The 19,326-nt window shown below is 40.2% G+C and overlaps 1 pseudogene; it reads left to right on the forward strand.

Moving 5' to 3' along the window:
- Positions 1–297: 297 nt before the first annotated feature.
- LOC129475263 (protein Mdm4-like) overlaps positions 298–19,326 on the forward strand; it is a 32,055-nt pseudogene continuing 13,026 nt past the window's right edge.

Here is a 19,326-nt window from a genome sequence, read left to right on the forward strand (position 1 = left end):
TCCAAAAGTTTAACAAAATACATTCCTGGCAATGCTGTGGGGAAACAGGCATGCTTCTGCATTGCAGTGAAAGTGAAAAATAGTGGAGCCACGATTGATGAGAATTTGGCTATAGGTAACAGAACTACATTTGCACTTACCCTTGACCCATCAATCTTACTTCCACGAATGCACTCTGAAGAAGCCCCTCCATGAATATAAAATAATGCCTCTCTAATTTTATTCACTGTGGCATTATTTGCATTAACAAAAGGCTGGAAAAGCCCTAATGTACATTGGTTCACAGTTGAATAAACTATGGTACATCTGCATCGTGGAGTACTATACGGCTGTAAGAAAGCATGAGGAAAATCATGCATTTTAAAAGGTAAGGCATAAAACAGGGTATATTGTATGTTACAAGGGAAAATTATAACGCATACATGTTTGTTTTTTATTTTGGAAAAAAAAATGAAGCAGAGAAAGGATAAACCAGAAATGATTCGGTAAGTACTTATAATCTGTGTCATATTACCTAGAATAGCTAGGAGAGAACAGGACTCCCTGGGGGCTCAGGCAAGCCTTGTTGCATCGGAAAAGGGCCAAAGGCAGACAGTCTGACAGATGTGGGGAAGGGATGGGGTGCAAGCCCTAGGTCTTTCAAAAACTCAGGGCATGACACTGCTTACGGCTCCCAGCAGGTCAGCCTGGTTGAAAGCCTTGGGGCTTGACAGACACAAAATCTCCTAATTCCCTTAAAATATAATTTGATTTAGTAAAATGAGATTGACATAGAGTATTTCAGGGACATCTAATGTCTAGATCAGATTTCTCAACGTTGGCACTACTGATATCTTGGGATGGATTGGTGCTTGTTGTGGGGACTGTCTTATGCACTGCAGGATGTTTTACAGCATCCCTGGCCTCTACCTGCTGAATGCCAGTAACACCCCATCCTGCCCCAGTTGTGACAACCAAAACTGCCTCCAGACATTGCCAACTGTTCTTTGAGGGCCACAATCACCCTGAATTTGAGAACAGGTGCTCTCAAATTACGGTGGACATCAGAGTCACATGGGGAGCCTTTTCAAGATATGTTTCCCAGGCTTCACTTGCAGGAGGGAGGGGCTGACTTGGAAGGGCCAGGGTGAGTCTGCCCTACAAGTGAGACACAAAGTGAGGGGCCTCACCTTTGAGTCCAATTCCAATTTGATCTCAATCTGATATAATGGGATTTACAAAGAATATCTCAGCGCCACCTGCTGTAGCAGTGGTTCTCAATGGAGGCAGTATTTCTCCCCCTCAACAAGCCCAGGTTAAATTTGAAAATGTTTGAGAGTGATTCTGATTGTCACAGACTGGAGCCTGTTACTGGCATCTAGTGCACAGAGGCCACGGATACCAGATGTTCTTAAGTTCAGGGAACATACTGGAACAACGAAGTTTTGTCCCACCCAGGATGTCATTAGAACTGCTGTTGAGAAACCACTACAAGAAGTACAAGCAATTTTTGAGCTTGTTTATGTTACCTTGTGAAAATCCTGTTCATGCAGGATAGCTGTAAATCCAGAGATTACTTGGTTCACTTACGATATAAGCTTCCAGAGGGCTTAACTTGACTGTAGATTTCTGAAAAACATACTGTGAGACCTGAAGCTTATAGAATTTGGTGGTGGCGAAGGAACTCTTTCAAAAAGCATACAAAATAACAAATACAAAATTAGGTAACACGTGTGAATATTTATTTAGGATGAAACTAAAACTTGCAACAAATTGTAAATTTCAAAAAAAGATGGCAGATATCCCAAACAAAAATCAAGAAAAATAACATAATATTTTGTATTAATTATCTTCCTGAAATATTTTTATATTACCTTTTCCCCTCCTTTTTTGATGGCTAGATACTCTTTGATCACATCTTCATGTGACAACAATTCTGTAATGTCATTTTCTATAGAAATAATTCAGTCTTACCTCCATCATGGTTGATTGAAATTCTTTGTTTAATTATTGAAAGCTGGGATGCATATAATATGCAACTTCACACACACATTCCTACTGCTTATAGTATTGCTACAAGTTTGTGCGTATAAATAAAGGAATCCAAATCAATTCTATTTCTTCCAATTAATGAAAGAAAGGAGACATATTATGCACTTGTAATTGTAAATGCTGTATTTATGTGCATTGGTTTCCCAGTGTTGCCATAAAAATTAGCATGAACTGGTGGCTTAAAACAAAAGAAATGTATTCTCTCACAGTTTTGGAGGCCAGAAGTCCAAAATCATGCTGCTGGCAGGGCCATTCTTTCTCCAAACTCTCTGTGGGAGAATCCTTCCTTGCCTCTTCCTGGTGGTTCCTGGCATTGCTTGGCTTGTGGCAACATCACTCAATGACTGCCTCTGACTTCACATGACCTTCTTCTCTTGGTGTGATTATGCCCTTTATTAGTCTGTTCTCATGCTGCTAATAAAGACATACCTGAGACTGGGTAATTTATAAAGGAAAGAGGCTTAATGGACTCACAGTTCCACATGGCTGGGGAGGCCTCACAACCATGGCAGAAGCGAAGGAGGAGCAAAGTCACATCTTACATGGCTGTAGGCAAGAGAGCTTGTGCAGGGGAATTCCTATTTATAAAACCATCAGATATTGTGAGATTTATTCACTACCAACAGAACAGCACAAGAAAGAACCACCCCCATGATTCAATTATCTCCACCTCGCCCAGCCCTTGACATGTGGGGATTATTACAATTCAAGGTGAGATTTGGGTGGGGACACAGCCAAACCATATCATGCCCTTTCCTCTTCTTATAAGGATATCAGTCATTGGATTTAGGGCCCACTTTAAACCAGCATGACCTAATCTTAATTACATCTGCAAACATCCTATTTCCAAATAAGGCTGACATTCTGAGGTTCCAGGTGGACATGAATTTTAGGGAGACAATATTCAACCAAGTACATCCCTTGTACTTTTGTTTGGAAGAATTGTTCACAGCATCTACCTATGTACTTTTCATACTTCATTCCTCCTCCACTACTCACGTACATCTTGTACTAGGTGCCAGAGGTCCAGTTGATACCTCAAAGTGGATATGCTATGGCTTGAATGTTTGTCCCCTCCAAAACTCATGTTGAAATTTAACCCCCAATGTGGCAGTATTGAGATATGGGGCCTTTCACAGGTTGTTAGATCATGAGGGCTCTGCCTTCATGAGTGGATTAATCTATTCACAGATTAATGGGTTAATGGATTCTCATGGGAGTGGGTTTGGTAGCTTTCTAAGAGGAAAAATCCTTAGCACAGCCAGGCTCTTGCTATGTGATGCCATGTGCCAAATTGGGACTCTGCGGACAGTCCCCACAGCAAGAAGGCTTTCACCAGATGTGGCCCCTTGACCTTGGATTTCTCAGCCTCCATAACTGCAAGCAATAAATTCCTTTTCTTTATAAGTTGCCCAATTTCAGGTATACAATTTCAGGTATTTCTGTAAGCAACAGAAAAGGGACTAAGAGAGACTAGGAGTCATATTGTGTGCTGAGTCTTTGTGTCACAATGCTGGATATGTTGCCACAGCAGGTAGGATTCCGGAGCCAATTCAATACCAAGATGGCTAGCAATAAGTTAACTATATGCATAAGTCACTGTGAACCACATAAACATCTCCCACTAAGAGTAAACTAAATGTATTCCCCAACTCAAATTCCCCTCAGCCTGAGCTCAAAAATGTCCTTGGCCACTTCAACACCAGCAGACTTGAAGGGAAGTGTGATGGAGAGGGAGTAAAACTAAAAAGAAACAGAGAACTTAACAGATTATAATGAGAACATCCTATTTTTGAAAAATTTATGAAAACATATGACATGTGACCACAGTGCTAGGGCTCTTTCCAGGGCTTTGGAAGGGAGTTGTATAGGTGAGGAGCCTAGACGTTTAAGCTCTGTTGGTCTCACTGTACATGCATCACTATCCATGCCAGTTAACTTTTTTGATAGGGCTAGCAAACTGTTAAACCAGGGAAAGGCCATAGGCTATCTATTTCAGCAAAGGAGTTAGCTGAGATTGTCGTCATTTCTTTATGACCAAATTATGGCCAGTTTGATGGAAGTGAGCAACCACATCTCAGGGGGGCTGTTAGTAGATCAGTGGGAACCTGAAAAGATGCTCTGGAATGTTCTACCTCACCTGCTCCATTCCAGCTGTCCTTGTCCCCTGGTTTTTCTACCTCAATGCCAGGCACACCCCTGTCTCAGGGCCTTTCCACTTACTATTCCCTCTGGCTGCAGTTGCTCTTCTTTCCTCTCCCCATATCTGCATGCTGGATTTCTCATTTCTCTGAGGAAAATGTTACTATGGCAGACAGCTAGCTGTCTGCATTAGTAACAATGCAGACAGTAACAATGCAAAGATGCATTCTCCCTTTCCATAGACTAGAATTATTGCTGGAAAGTGGCATCCAGTTGAAGACATGTGCTGAGGTGACCAACTCATCCTCTGTGCCTGGAACGTTCTTGATTTGGGCACTAAAAGTCCTACAACTCAGGAAATCCCTGTCTTGGCAAACTGGTAAAGTTGATTGTTCTCCATGTGACTGAGCTCTGGCCAAGTGAATGCTAGTGTAAGTGATTATACCACCTCCAGGCCTGACCCACAGACCACAGAAGCCTCTTGAACCATCCTCCATTCCTTACTTTCTGTCATTTGCTGACTTGATGTTAACATCCAGGACAACTTTCAAAGCTCTGTGTTAAGGATGGGAGAGCCTCCATTAACCTGTGCCCCTGAATGACCAAATGGAACAGATTCCACCTTGTAATTCCACAGTTTCTCCCCACAACTCAGTGAGTGGAGCAAGAAATAAACTATCATTATTATTATATTCAGCCACTGAGATTTGAGGCCTTATCTGTTACATCAGTTAGCATTACATTAACTAATACAGTCGTCTTCTCCGTACTTTCCAAACTATCTTATTTTAAATTGTAGCTATTTCCCTCACCCCTCCACTCCCACTCATATACTTTACTAACTCATTTGTTCATTGTCTGCCTCGTCCTGTGAAATGTAGGCTGTATGAAGACAGGAAATTTGTCTGTTGTGTTCACAGCTGCATCTTCAGCATCTAGAACAGCACTATCCAATAGAACTTACTGTGATTATGAAAATATTCTATATCTGTGCTGTGTAATATGGTAGCCACTAGCCACATGTGTCTACTGAGCACTTGAAGTGTGGCTATGGTGACTGAGAAACTGAATTTTTAATTTCATTTAATTTTAGTTCGTTTAAATTTAAATAGCCACATGTGAGTAATGGCTACCATATTGAACAGTGCAGACCTAGAACAAGAGCTCAGTGTGCCCATCCAATAAATGCTTGTTGAATTAATCAATGAATGCATTCAGTGGGTTTTTGCTGAGTGTTTACTATGTGATTTACACAGATGACACACTATTCTTGTTGCACTGACCAAGGCTAACCTAGGTAACTGACTGAGATCTCCTTATGGTGTTATAAGTTTATTATTCTGTGAATGGTCAGCTCCATGTCTGAAAAACCCAAATTTTCAACTTGCTCCATTTTTTAAATTTTTAGTTTATTTTACTTTTTGTTCGACTTTTATTTTATTTTACTTTTTCTTCGACTTTTATTTTAAGTTCAGGGGTATATGTGCAGGATGTGCAGGTTTGTTACATAGGTAAATGTGTGCCACAGTGGTTTACTTCGCAGATCAACCCATCACCCAGAAGTTAAGCCCAGCATCCGTTATTCTTCCTGATGCTCTCCCTCCCCCTCTGCAGCCTTCTACAACAGGCCCCAGTGTGTGTTTTTATCACCCACGTGCCCACGTGTTCTCATCATTCAGCTCCTACTTTAAGTGAGAACATGCGATGTTTGGTTTTCTGTTCCTATGTTAGTCTGCTAAGGATAATAGGTTCCACTTTCATCCATGTCCCTGCAAAGGACATGATCATGTTCCTTTTTATGGCTGCATAGTATTCCATGGTGTATATGCACCACATTTTCTTTATCCAGCCTATGACTGATAAGTATTTAGGTTGATTCCATGTCTTTGTTATTGGGTAGTGCTGCAATGAGCATACATGTGCATGTATCCTTATAATAGAATGATTTCTATTCCTTTGGTTATATATCCAGTAATGGGATTGCTGGGGCAAATGGTATTTCTGCCTCTGGGTCTTTGAGGAATTGCTACCCTGTCTTCCACAATGGTTGAACTAATTTACACTCCCATCAACAGTGTAAAAGCGTTCCTTTTTCTCCACAACTTCACCAGCATCTGTTGTTTTTTGACTTTTTAGTAACAGCCATTCTGACTGATGTGAGATGGTATCTCATTGTGGTTTTGATTTGCATTTCTCTAATGATCAGTGATATTGAGCTTTTCTTCATATATTTGTTGGCCTCATGCATGTCTTCCTTTGAGAAGTATCTGGTTCATGTGCTTTGCACAATTTTTAATGGGGTTATTTATTTGTTTCTTGTAAATTTGTTTAAGTTCCTTATAGACTCTGGATATTAGACCTTTGTCAGATGCATAGTTTGCAAAAATCTTCTCCCATTCTGTAGGTTTTCTGTTCACTGTGATGATAGTTTCTTTTGCTGTGCAGAAGCTCTTTAGTTTAATTAGATCCCATTTGTCAATTTTTGCTTTTGTTGCAATTGCTTTTGGCATTTTTGTCACGAAATCTTTGCCTGTGCCTGTGTCCTCAATGGTATACTGCCTAGGTTTTTTTTTCTAGGGTTTTGATAGTTTTGGGTTTTACACTTAAGTCTATAATCCATCTTGAGTTAGTTTTTGTACCTGGTGTAAGGAAAGGGTCCAGTTTCAATTTTCTACATATAGCTAGCCGGTTCTCCAAGTACCATTTATTAAGTAGGGAATCTTTTCTCCATTGCTTGTTTTTGTCAGATTTGTCAAAGATCAGATGGTTGTAGGTGTGCAGTCTTATTTCTGAGTTCTCTGTTCTGTTCCATTGGTCTATGTGTCAGGTAGCGTGATGCCTCCAGCTTTGTTCTTTTTGCTTAGGATTGTCTTGGCTATTTGGGCTCTGTTTTGGTTCCATATGAGTTTTAAAATAGTTGTTTCTAATTCTGGGCAGTATGGCTATTTTCACCATACTGATTCTTCCTATTCATGAGCATGGAATGTTTTGTCATTTGTTTGTGTCCTCTCTGATTTCTTTGAGCAATGGTTTGTAGTTCTCCTTGAACAGGTCCTTCACTTCCCTTGTTAAATAGGTATTTTATTCTTTTTGTAGCAATTGCAAATGGGAGTTCATTCATTATTTAGCTCTCTGCTTGCCTGTTGTTGGTGTATAGGAATGCTAGTTATATTTGCACATTGATTTTGTATCCCGAGACTTTGCTGAAGTTACTTATCAGTTTAAGAAGCTTTTGGGCTGAGACAATGGGGTTTTCTAGATACAAAATCATGCCATCTGCAAACAAAGATAGTTTGACTTCCTTTCTTCCTATTTGAATACCCTTTCTTTCTTTCTCTTGCGTAATTGCTCTGGCCAGAACATACAATACCATGTTGAATAGGAGTGGTGAGAGAAGGCATCCTTGTTTTATGCCAGTTTTCAAGGGGAATGCTTCCAGCTTTTGCCCATTCAGTATGACATTGGCTGTGGGTTTGTCATATATGGCTTTTATTATTTTGGGGTATGTTTCTCAATATCTAGTTTATTGAGAGTTTTAAACATGAAGGGATGTTGAATTTTATTGAAGGCCTCTTCTGCATCTATTGAGATAATCATGTGGTTTTTGTCTTTAGTTCTATTTATGTGATGAATCACATTTATTGATTTGCATATGTTGAACCAACCTTGCATCCCAGAAATGAAGCCAACTTTATCGTGGTGGACAAGCTTTTTGATGTACTGCTGGATTTGGTTTGCCAGTATTTTACTGAAGATGTTTGCATCGATGTTCATCAAGGATATTGGCCTGAAGTTTTCTATTCTTGTTGTATCTTTGCCAGGTTTTGGTATCAGGTTGATGCTGGCCTCATAGAATGAGTTAAGGAGAACTCTCTCCTTTTCAATTTTTTGGAATAGTTTCAGTAGAAATGGTACTAGCTCTTCTTTGTACCTCTGGTAGAATTCAGCTGTGAATCTGTCTGGTCCTAGGGTTTTTTTGGTTGGTAGGCTATTTATTACTGCCTCAATTTCAGAACTAGTTATTGATCTGTTCAGGGATTCAATTACTTCCTGATTCAGTCTTGGGAGGGTGTATGTGTCCAGGAATGTATTCATTTCTTCTAGATTTTCTAGTTTATGTGCATAGAGGTGTTAATAGTATTCTCTGATGGTTGTTTGCATTTCTGTGGGGTCAGTGGTGATATCCCCCTTATCATTTCTGATTGTGCTTATTTGATTCTTTTCTCTTTTACATTAGCCTTGCTGGCAGTCTATTTTATTAATGTTTTTCAAAACACCCCGATTTATTGGTTTTTGGAAGGGTTTTTCGTGTCTCTATCTCCTTCAGTTCAGTTCTGATCTTGGTTATTTCTTGTCTTCTGCTAGCTTTGAGGTTTGTTTGCTCTTGCTTCTCTAGTTCTTTTAGTTGTGATGTTAGGTTGGTTGTTAACTTGAGATCTTTCTAGCTTTTTGATGTGGGCATTTAGTTCTATAAATTTCCCTCTTAACATTGCTTTAGCTGTGTCCCAGGGATTCTGGTATGCTGTTTCTTTGTTCTTATTAGTTTCAAAGAACTTCTTGATTTCTGCCTTAATTTCATTATTTACCCAAGAGTCATTCAGAAACAGGTTGTTCAATTTCCACATCTCCATTTATTTAAGTTAGACAAGATCCATTTCCAAACCATGTTATATTTAATCTGGGCGGGAGAATTCCCTTATCACCATTTATAACAGCAAAGCCAAAATAATTTCAGAGAAGGAAGTTTCGGTGCTTTAAGTGGTATGGCTTGAGGATTGTTAGAAAGATTTTGTCTCCCAAGAGCATCTTTCTTCCTCTCTTCTTCCATAGCTCTGAGCTCAATACTCAACAGGTGATAACGACACTATGGTCAAAGATGGTATCTGGTCTTCAAAAGACACATTCTTGTCTTCTCAGACACACAACTGGACCACATTTCCCAGCTTCTTTTGCAGTTAGGTGTGTTCATGTGATTGAATTATAACCTGTATAATTCCTTTGCAGGTTATTTGATTTTTTTTTCTTTCTGGTTTATTTTGAGATTTTCTCCTCTTCTTAGATATTCTGTAGTTTCACATTTACCTCTTCTTAGATATTCTGTAGTTTTACATTTATCTAGGTGTGGATTTGTTTTCATTTATCTTGCTTAGGACATGACATGTTTTATTTAATCTAGAAACTCATGTCTCTTTTCAGTCCTGGAAAATTTTCAGCCGTTATCTTTTGGAATATTGCTTCTCATCATTTCCCTTTAATTTTTTATTCTGCAACTTTGATTAGACATATGTTGGAACTTCCACCAAATCACTTTCATGGTTCATTTCTCTCTCTCTCTCTCTCTCTCTCCCCCTCCCTCTCTCTCTCTCTCTCTCTGCCCCCCTCCCCTCACCCTTTCTCTGTGCCACATTTTGGGTAATATCCTCACATATACCATCTAGTGCACCAATTTTCTTTTCACCTTTGTTTAGACTACTGTTTAACCTGTTCACCAATTTCCATGACTCTATTTTTCACTACTAGTAACTCTGATTCTCTTTCAAATTTTTCTGATTCTTTTTTCATATTGTTTTGTGCTTTTATTTTGGCTTTTCTTCTCTCATTTATGTCTTTAATCATTTAAAGTATACTTATTTTATAGTCTAAGATCAATCTATTATATTCAAATTGGGGTGCTAATTCTCTTGTTTGATGAGTTTTCTAACTCTCCCTCACAATTGGTGCATTTTTCTATACATTTATAATTTTTTATTGTGAATTTATCTTTAGGGGATTTCTTTTTCGTGAAGGAATCCTGAGAGTCGCTAAGCTTTACTGAGTTGTGAAAATGGACCTACAGAGTGGTTTGGCATTTGTTTCAATTTGGGAATTCTGAAGGTTTCAAAGGTTCCAGATCTGTTTTTGTGTTAGTTATTTGGCTTGGATTTCCTGTGCCATCCAGGCAGTGCCAATTCAAATTCTACTTTCAGTAGAGTGCAATCTTAGGTTTTAATTCCTGCAGATGACTTGTTTCCACCCAAGAGCCTAGATACAAGCTTCCTCATAAGTTCCCTGGGTCAGGGTTGCTTCCCTGGCAACCTTTCTAATCCCCTGTTCAAAACCTAGATAGGACAGCTGTCTAAGATGCCAGCTCCCCTGCCCCACCAAAGTCTGAAGCCTCATTTCCCATACCACATTGGTATTAGAACCAGTCTGTGGTGCCTATATCTCGGTGTGAAATCTTCATGGTGTGCGATGGTACCTGTTTGGCCTTACTGCTCTGACTTTGGTTCCTTTCTTCCTGTCTGGCACTTGGGGATTTCCCCTGCATCCTTTTCTGAGCTCATATATGTATTTAAATTCTGGAGGATATGTTTTGTCTGCATTTCTATGTATTAGTGAGAGGAGGGGCCTCACTCTTGAGCTCAGTCTGTCTTATTGTTGAAAGTCTGCTGTTGATTCTTTTAGAATCTCTCAGAAGGACTCTCCAGTCTCTCTTTTCTCTGATTTACTTCCAGCATTCTTGCGATAGGCAGGGAGTGAGGAGGGGTTGTCTATGTGATATTCCTAATGTAGACTGAATGCCCCATCATCCAAACAAACCATAGAGACACATAATTTATGTAAAATTAGTCCCCAAAAGACATGATATGCTTGTGTGTGCTCTTAATGATATACAATGTAAATGTCAGACAGTAGCTTGAAAATTAGGGTCAGAAAACAGTGACCTTTGCATTCTGCCAAATATGTCCTTGGGATAAATTGCATTTTTATTGCATTATATTATATTACATCACTGCAATTATATGAGACTCTCTTTGGAATCTTGAATGCGTCTTTTTATCATTTTAAATATGCATGCATATTATATATGGCAAGCTGAGTGTTCTATAGACAAAATTCATTGTATAAAAATGAAATGTAAAAATGCGATAACTCAGTAATGCATAGAAATATGTTGCAAAATAATAGAATATAAAAGAAATTGTATGACTTCTATGAATAATTATCTAAAGCGAATCAGACCAGTATATTGGGCCTAGAATAAAGGACCACTTTTATTTACTATATCAGTATTCCAAGAGAAAAATAAAAAGAAGAAATTTGCAAAAGCAAAAATGATTTTTGGTAGCTTTCAAATTTCTACCAAGCAATTTCAGTAGTATATAGAAATTATGGTGTAAAACTACTTACAGTTTTTGCAAACAATAATTAAGATGTAACGGAAGCCTGCATTTTTCATGTTGGATGATTCTGAAAAAGTGGTGAAAAGGATCTTTTTGGTTTTTCTCAACTCCTTTGAAAAAAAAATGCTGATAAGAAAGAAAAACAGGGAGAAAAAATGCTAGAATTCTGTAACACAAACAAGACACACAAGCCATTTTCCTAACTTCACACTGTTCAGGAGAGTGACAAAACACCAATTTCCACAAGATGGTCTGTCTTACAAATATGGAACACTTCCCATTCAAATAGGTATCTGGGGCATTCTGGGTAAGCCAGCCAAAATGGGTAGCAATAGCGTGTAAATTAAAATAGCAACCTCCTCCATCCTGAGTATTCATCCGTGCCACTAACACATTGCAGAAAGGATGCCAGACCTTTTTACTGGCATAAATCTCATGTCTGTAGCCTGCTGCGAGATCTCCAAAAAGCCCCACTTCCAGCATGTAGGGTTCCTTTGTTGGTGACATGCAGTTGAGCGGAGGAAATAACATACCATTTGGTATCCTCTGGGCAGGTCTGTGAACAGACTTGTTCTGGGTCCCTGTACTGCTTTTTCAAGATGTTCAAGATCTGCATGTGCTATGTGCTGCAACATACAAGTGGCATATAAACAAACCTGCGTTGATTTCCAGGAAAATACAATTACCACTTTAGGGGAACCATCACATTTGTCTCAACCCAACTGATTTGGAAAATGAAGAATGGCTGCTTGTCAGTATGGCTTGTAAGACAACACCTGATCCCTAGAAATCCAAACCTAGCCACAACTTCAAAGGAGGCCTGGGCTATCCTATCAGACACTGTCAGTGTTCTGCCTGTATCCCCCAACCCCTACCACTGTGATGCATTCCAGCCTGACTTCCACTTGTCAGAACCTGCATTTCCTTGCCTTTTCTGGTCCCAGAGGTCTGTGTTACCCTCCCATGCGGCAGGCCAGAAGTACTGGGAAATTAATGCCAATTGCAGTTGGCCACAGCAATCATTGGCTTCATACCACGCCATTTATTTGCTGCCTTCCCTTCCTAGTTTCATGTTCCTCCTCCTCCACAGTGTTTCCTTGGTGCGCTTGAGCCCTTGTGTCCAGGTCGGCTTCTGTAGGAACCCTGTCTAAGACAATTATCTTTTTCTGGAGGTCCTGGCAGCTTAGCATTTTGACAGGCTTCACGATGTCAGGGTTTCAGTTGAGGAAGACACACATTAGAATACTGTGTCAATGCAGCACACATTTGCCAGTTTATTGTTCACTTTAAACGTATTTTTTCATACTAAGTGGACATCAGTATACCTAGTGTGTCTCCCTTCTCCTCATCCCTATGATTCCAGCTTGCCACAAGTGCTCTAACACCTAAAACATCCATATGATAGTGAAGCCACCAAGATCCAAGAAACTAAACAATCGACCATTTTAGGGGATTGCCCCAAGTGAGGAAGCTGGGCTGTGTTTGAAAGCTATGAGTGGAGGTAAAGCCAGAATAGCTTTGAGCCACGTATCTTAGAGTTTAAAATACCAGTTAAAATTTTATTTTCTTTTGTTTCAAAGTAACAGAGACTCTGGTTGCCTTGGTTCTTGTGGGTTTAAGAACACCTGTGAAAATCATCATCTTCTTCACCCTCAATAAAGCAATTGTTTTTGAGCACTTAATATGTGGAAGGCACTAAGTGCCTTACATGTATTGACTTATTTAATCTCCACAAAACATTAAGTGGGCATTATTATTAATCCTTTTTGATGGATAGGGGAAAGGAGAAGTTAAATAAAACTGTTGAGAATCTTGATCTTGTGCTTATGCCTAAAAGGAAAAGGAGGAATGGCAGTACAGGCGGCCTCATGGGAACTGGACTGGAGTTGCGGAGCCTCTTCGTTGGCAGCATGTGGCTTCGTGGCTGCTGCCTGTGGGCTCGCCATTGCTATGACTCAGTGCCCTCGTCCTAGAGACTTCTGTGCCTGCTCCTGCCAAGTAGCTGCTTCACCTTCTAGCCTGCTAATCTTTCTGTGGATTCAAAGCTCATTCACAGTCACGGCCACTCTTGCCTCTTCCTCCTCAAAGGCTTTGCTGCCTGCCTGCTCTCAGACATCTTTCCTCTTCTGCCCTCACCCACCTGCCTGACTGTATCTTTACCACATCCCCAGGATGATCGGGTTGTTCCAGTCAACCTTGGTCATCTCTATTTCTGTGAAACTTTCACTGCAGTCCACCTCTTGGCTTCTGATCACCTGTAGATCTGCTTCCCTTGGGTCATGTGTTCATCTCTGACCAATCTAGTTGGCCTGCAGATGAGGTCACATGGTAGCAGCAGCATGAACTCTCAGTAAGGAGCTACCTGAAGGCAAGGACCATTCAGAGGGGCCTACAGGTGTGGCTGGTGGTAAGAGGTGTGAGATGCCCAGCACCAAAAGAGATCTGCTGAGGGTTCTGCCAAAAGTTACAGAAAACATCAGTGGCCTTAAAGATTATGGTCATATTTGGCCCTGCTTCCTTCTTGCGTTGGCTTGATTGCTATGGGAATCAGAGATTCTAGAAAAATCTGAGCACATTTGAAGCAGGCAGTTGCCTTCCCCCTATTTCAGGGGCAACAAGTAGAGGGGGTGGAAGTCTTGGGGACATGCCTAGCAAAGGATGACTAAATCCCACACATGTTTTGTGGCCTGAATTGCATCTTGAAAACTATATTGGGCTCCATGTTTGAAAAGGGGTGGAAATAGTGACAGGCTTCCTTTTTCCTTCGTATACTTTTGAAATTGAAGAATAACATACATAAAGACAAATGCACAAATCATGAGCATATGGTTCATTGAATTTTTACAAAGTAAACACATCTGTGTAACTACCAGCCAGGTCAAGATACATAACAGGAGGCTTTTTTCATGGCTCTGAAAGTGCTCATTACCATTAGATAGTTCATAAGTCCTAGGATCACCAAATACACTTTTGAAACAATTGGGTCAACATACGATTTTTGCATAAACTAAGCCCCAGAGTGGTCAAGTGTCCTGCGTAAAGCAATGTGGCCAGACAGCATCTAGTTTGCGGGTTTGTTCTGTTTTTTCCAAAATATCAGACAGTTTTTCTGTTGCTTAATCAAATCAGTGCCTGTGAATAAACCATCCCACCTCCCCACTTCTCCCATTTATCTGCTCTACATGCTATATTAATTTTTCTTTTCTTATTTTGTGCTCACTTCATGGTCAAGTCATCCAGGATCCTGATTTTCCCCAGGATCTCCATGCCTGGTGCACGGAAAGATAACTCTTCTCTCATGTCACTAGCAAGTGACAGTCTGTGGACATGTGATACACATCAGCAGAGAGCATGGGGTCAGTGCCTACCCTTCCACAGAGTGCCCTCCACCCCTTTGCAGTCTCATTAGCCTCTTGAGAAATTGAAATTTGTTCCAGCTCAGGTCCTCATGGTAGAGATGACTAGCTAGCCACCAGGATTGGCCTTCACCTCCATGATGTAGAGCTGTGGCTGAAAAGCAGCTCTCCAGCCAGGAAGTCCATTTCTCACACTTCAGGGGTCCCCATTAGAAGACTGCCTGAATGTGAGTAGAAATACACTTTGCCTTTCCAGGCTAAGGTGTTTAAGCAGCAAGTGCACCTTCTGTAGAATCTCTTTCCCCATCCACTGACTCTGAGGCCATTAAGCAAGCTGAAAGAAGTTTGGGCCTCTGAGGGAGGCAGTGGAAGTCGACCTTCTGAGCAAGAGCCCTGGCATTGGACTTGACATTAGTGAGAAATCAACAACTAGTGGATTAATCCACTGAGATTCTAGAGTTACCATAACTAATGCACTTGTAACAGGGATGGAGGAGGGGACTGTTATTTTTAAAGGCTATATTTTTTTTAGAGAAAAGATCTCACTTTGTCTCCCAGGCTGGAGGGCAGTGTTACGATCCCAGCTCACTGCAGCCTCAAACTCCTGGGCCCAGGCAATCCTGCCTCAGCCTTCCCAGTAGCTGGGACTACAAGTGTGCACCACCATACCCGGCTAATTTTTAAAAATATTTTGTAGAGATGTGGTCTCGCTGTGTTGCTCAGGCTGGTCTGGAATCCCTCTGCTCAAGCAATTCTCCTGCCTTGGCCTCCCAAAATGCCAGGATTACAGGCATGAGCTGCTGTGCAGGGCCAGCTATTTTTTTAACCATCTCTTTTGCTTTTTCCAGCTATTGAAGACAACCAGAGCCCCCTTACTTGGACAGGAAGGACAATTCCTAGACATTATATACAGAAAAATAAGGAATTGACCTTTTTTTTATAAAAAAGAAAATACTTCCTGAGGTCATGTGCCCTTTTCAAGATTGTTTTCAGGAATCCCTGGGATGGTGACGGAAGATTGGTCCGCACAGAGCAAGGGAAGCCCTAGTTTCAGTTCTGCTGAGCTCAGCTTGGCACCCTTCACTTCCTTATTTGCTAAAACATTGGACCATCACCTGTATCTGTGATACGGTTTTTATCAACAGAAATGCAAATTTCTCTTTGGGAAAGCTTGTCAATAAAGAAAGTGACCTTTATTCATAGCGTCCTCTGACCTATTTAAACAAGACAAGCTTTTCAATACTGGAAACTTGAAAAAAAAAAAAGATGAGAATATGACAAAGGAGCAACCTTTAAAATGCTGGTATTGGAAAAGAGTAATAGTAAACAAGAATGAGGGCACTGGTTCATAAGAGTTTCCATATTACATAGTCACAGTGGGGGTGCCAAGAGAGTAGCTTCCTGCATTAGACTGCCTGAGTTCAGATTCTGTCCCTACCATGTACAAGCCAAGTGACCTTAGGCAATTTAGTTAACTTTTCTGTGCCTCAGGATCTCCATCCATAAAATGGAGACCACCAGATATCCCTCTTAGCATTGTGAGAATTAACTTATTTAATACAGATAAAGCTGTTGGAAAAGTGCCTGGCACATAGGAGGCCCTCAATAAATGTCAACTAGTATGATTACAAGTCTTTGGGGCCCAGATTTGCCTGTGGTATATCTGGATTCATGTCAGAATATAATAAGAAAACCAAACAATTGCTTCACTGGGTCAGATTTGAGTCCTTTCTGTTTCTCCAAAGAATACTAAAAGGGAGCCTCATGGGATTGGGGAATGCGGAGAGCTTGGGGGCTTCTCTTTTGACACCAGGACTACATTGAATTAGCAGCACACCCGTTTAAGAAATGTATTAATGTACATCAAAAATTTTAAACACTCTTTGACTTAATAATTCAACTTTGGAGAGTGATGTTAAATACATTCTGTTTAATTTGTTTTGAATTTACAAAAGTCTGTAAGGCACAAAGCTGCCCTTGAAAACCAAAATATATAAGGTAGTATTAGATTATAACCCAAAGTATAAAATAAATATCCTTAGTCCATACTGACATAAATAAATGATTCAGTATATCAACAAATGGGGAATGAGAGGCCAGTCTTCTATGCAGAAGCATTTCAAATAAGTCATGTAGTTTCTGCCCTAAAAGAGGTGAAGCGTAACTCCCCACTCCTTAAGTGTGGGCTTCACATAGTGACTTCTTTCCAAAGAGCACAGTATGGAAAGGAGGGGACGGAAGAGTCACTTTACAGTGGAGAAACCTGACAAACACTACCTCAGCCAAGTGACCAAGGCCAATATCAACAGTCATAAATCATCTTGATGGTATGCATCCTTGATATAATATGATTAAAAATGGCACGTTACCTCTGTGATCTTTCTCCTGGAAACCCATAACCTCAATCTAGCCATGAAAAAACCAAACAAATTCCAGTGGGGGGACATCCTACAATATACTTGACCAGGACTCCTTAAAGCTATCAAGATCATCAGAAACAAGGAAAGTCTGAGAAACTGTCATGGCAAAGAAGAGGCTAAGAAGACATTACAACTAAATATGATGTGGCATCCTCATAGTCAGATAAAAAGGGCATTAAGTACAAACTAAGGAAATCTGAATAAGCTATGGACTTTAGTTAATAATAACAATGGATGGATATTTGTTCATTAACTGTAACAACTGTTCCATACTAATGTAAGCTGTTAATAAGAGGGGAAACCACTCAATTTTTCTGTGAATCTAAAACTATTATCTAAAAAAGTATATTCTATTCTCATTATTTGCTTTAGTTATGTTCTATAAAGTCACCAAGAACACTGACTTGGTGAATATTGAATTATTAACCCTAGTTGTGAGCCTCTGGTCACAATATTTTTGGATCAGTAAATAACCTTGTTTTATGTGTGTTTCTGTTTAAAGACACCTTCTTTAACATATATTGTTGACTCATTAGCATTAAACTCATAGCAAACAGCTATCACTCCTGTCTGGAGAAAGCTTATCTAACGCACGTGTTTCCACCATAAGGCATATCACAGCCTTCTTGGCTTAGGGATACTAGACAGCACTTCAGACACTAGATAACACTTTAGCACTAGGTGTGGGGGGCCATTTTAAACAGTGAATCATCAACAAAAGAGCCCATAAAAATGCAAAAAATGTGGCACTAAATAGACTGTGAGAAGGACACTTGTTTACAGTTTGAGAGCTTAAACAAGAAGACAGAGTGTCATCTCGTTTGACCACAGCTGGGAATGTGCACATTGGGCAATTCAACTTTTTAACTGCTCTGTGCATGTCCATGCTCACTAACGGTATTGATTTTGGAGTTCCAGATAAATTTTAGCAAGTAGGCAAATTCACAACTAAAGAATCTGTGAATAGTAAGGATCAACTGTATATTACTTGTTAAAAGCCTATGAATATGTTCCATGACAGCCTAAGTTCTCTCCATAACCCTTTATAGATCTCTCATTCTTAAATTTGCTTAATCTTTAAAGTTTCTTTATCTATTTATCTGCTAGTTTATTTTATTCTTTCTTTTTTTTTTTTTTTTTTTGAGACAGAGTCTCGATCTGTCGCCCAGGCTGGAGTGCAGTGGCGCAATCTCGGCTCACTGCAAGCTCTGCCTCCAGGGTTCATGCCATTCTCCTGCCTCAGCCTCCCAAGTAGCTGGGACTACAGGCGCCCACCACCACACCTGGCTAATTTTTTTTTGTATTTTTAGTGGAGACGGGTTTCACCATGTTAGCCAGGATGGTCTCAGTCTCCTGACCTCGTGATCTGCCCTTCTCGGCCTCCCAAAGTGCTGGGATTACAGGCGTCAGCCACTGCGCCCGGCCAAGGACTTTTTAAAGTTACATACCTATTGTGAGGGGTTTTTATTTTTTTATTTATTTTATTTATTTATTTTTGAGACGGAGTCTTGCTCAGTCACCCAGGCTGGAGTGCAGTGGTGCGATCTCGGTTCACTGCAACCTCTGCCTCCCAGGTTCAAGCGATTCTCTTGCCTCAGCCTCCCGAGTAGCTGGGACTACTGGCACGCACCACCATGCCCAGCTCATTTTTGTATTTTTTGTATTTTTGTATTTTTTTTAGTAGAGACGGGGTTTCACCATGTTGATCAGGCTGGTCTCGAACTCCTGATCTCATGATCCGCCCACCTCCGCCTCCAAAAGTGTTGGGATTACAGGTGTGAGCCACCCCGCCTAGCCTGTTTATCTATTTATTTAGCCTATCCCTGTGCTGTCCAATATGGTAGACACTGAGCCATATGTGGCAATTGATACTTTAAATGTGTCTAGTCAAATCGAGATATGCTATAAGGATAAACACCAGGCTTTGAAGACTTAGTACAAAAAAGGAATGTAAACGATCTCATTAATAATTTTTATATTGATTGTATATTGAAGTGGTACTATTTTAGTATAATTGGTTGAATAAAATGTATTATTAAAATTAATTTCACCTGTTTCTTTTTACTTTTATAAAGTGGCTACTGGAAAATCTAAAATTACAATATGTGGCTTGCATTTTATTTCTATTGGATAGCACCGACTTATATCAACTCAAGGGAAAATGAATTCCATCAAGATATCAGTAGCATGGGAAGGACATAGGACTATAGAGTC

This window comes from Symphalangus syndactylus, chromosome X, assembly GCF_028878055.3.
Source record: "Symphalangus syndactylus isolate Jambi chromosome X, NHGRI_mSymSyn1-v2.1_pri, whole genome shotgun sequence".
Taxonomy (NCBI): Eukaryota; Metazoa; Chordata; class Mammalia; order Primates; family Hylobatidae; genus Symphalangus; species Symphalangus syndactylus.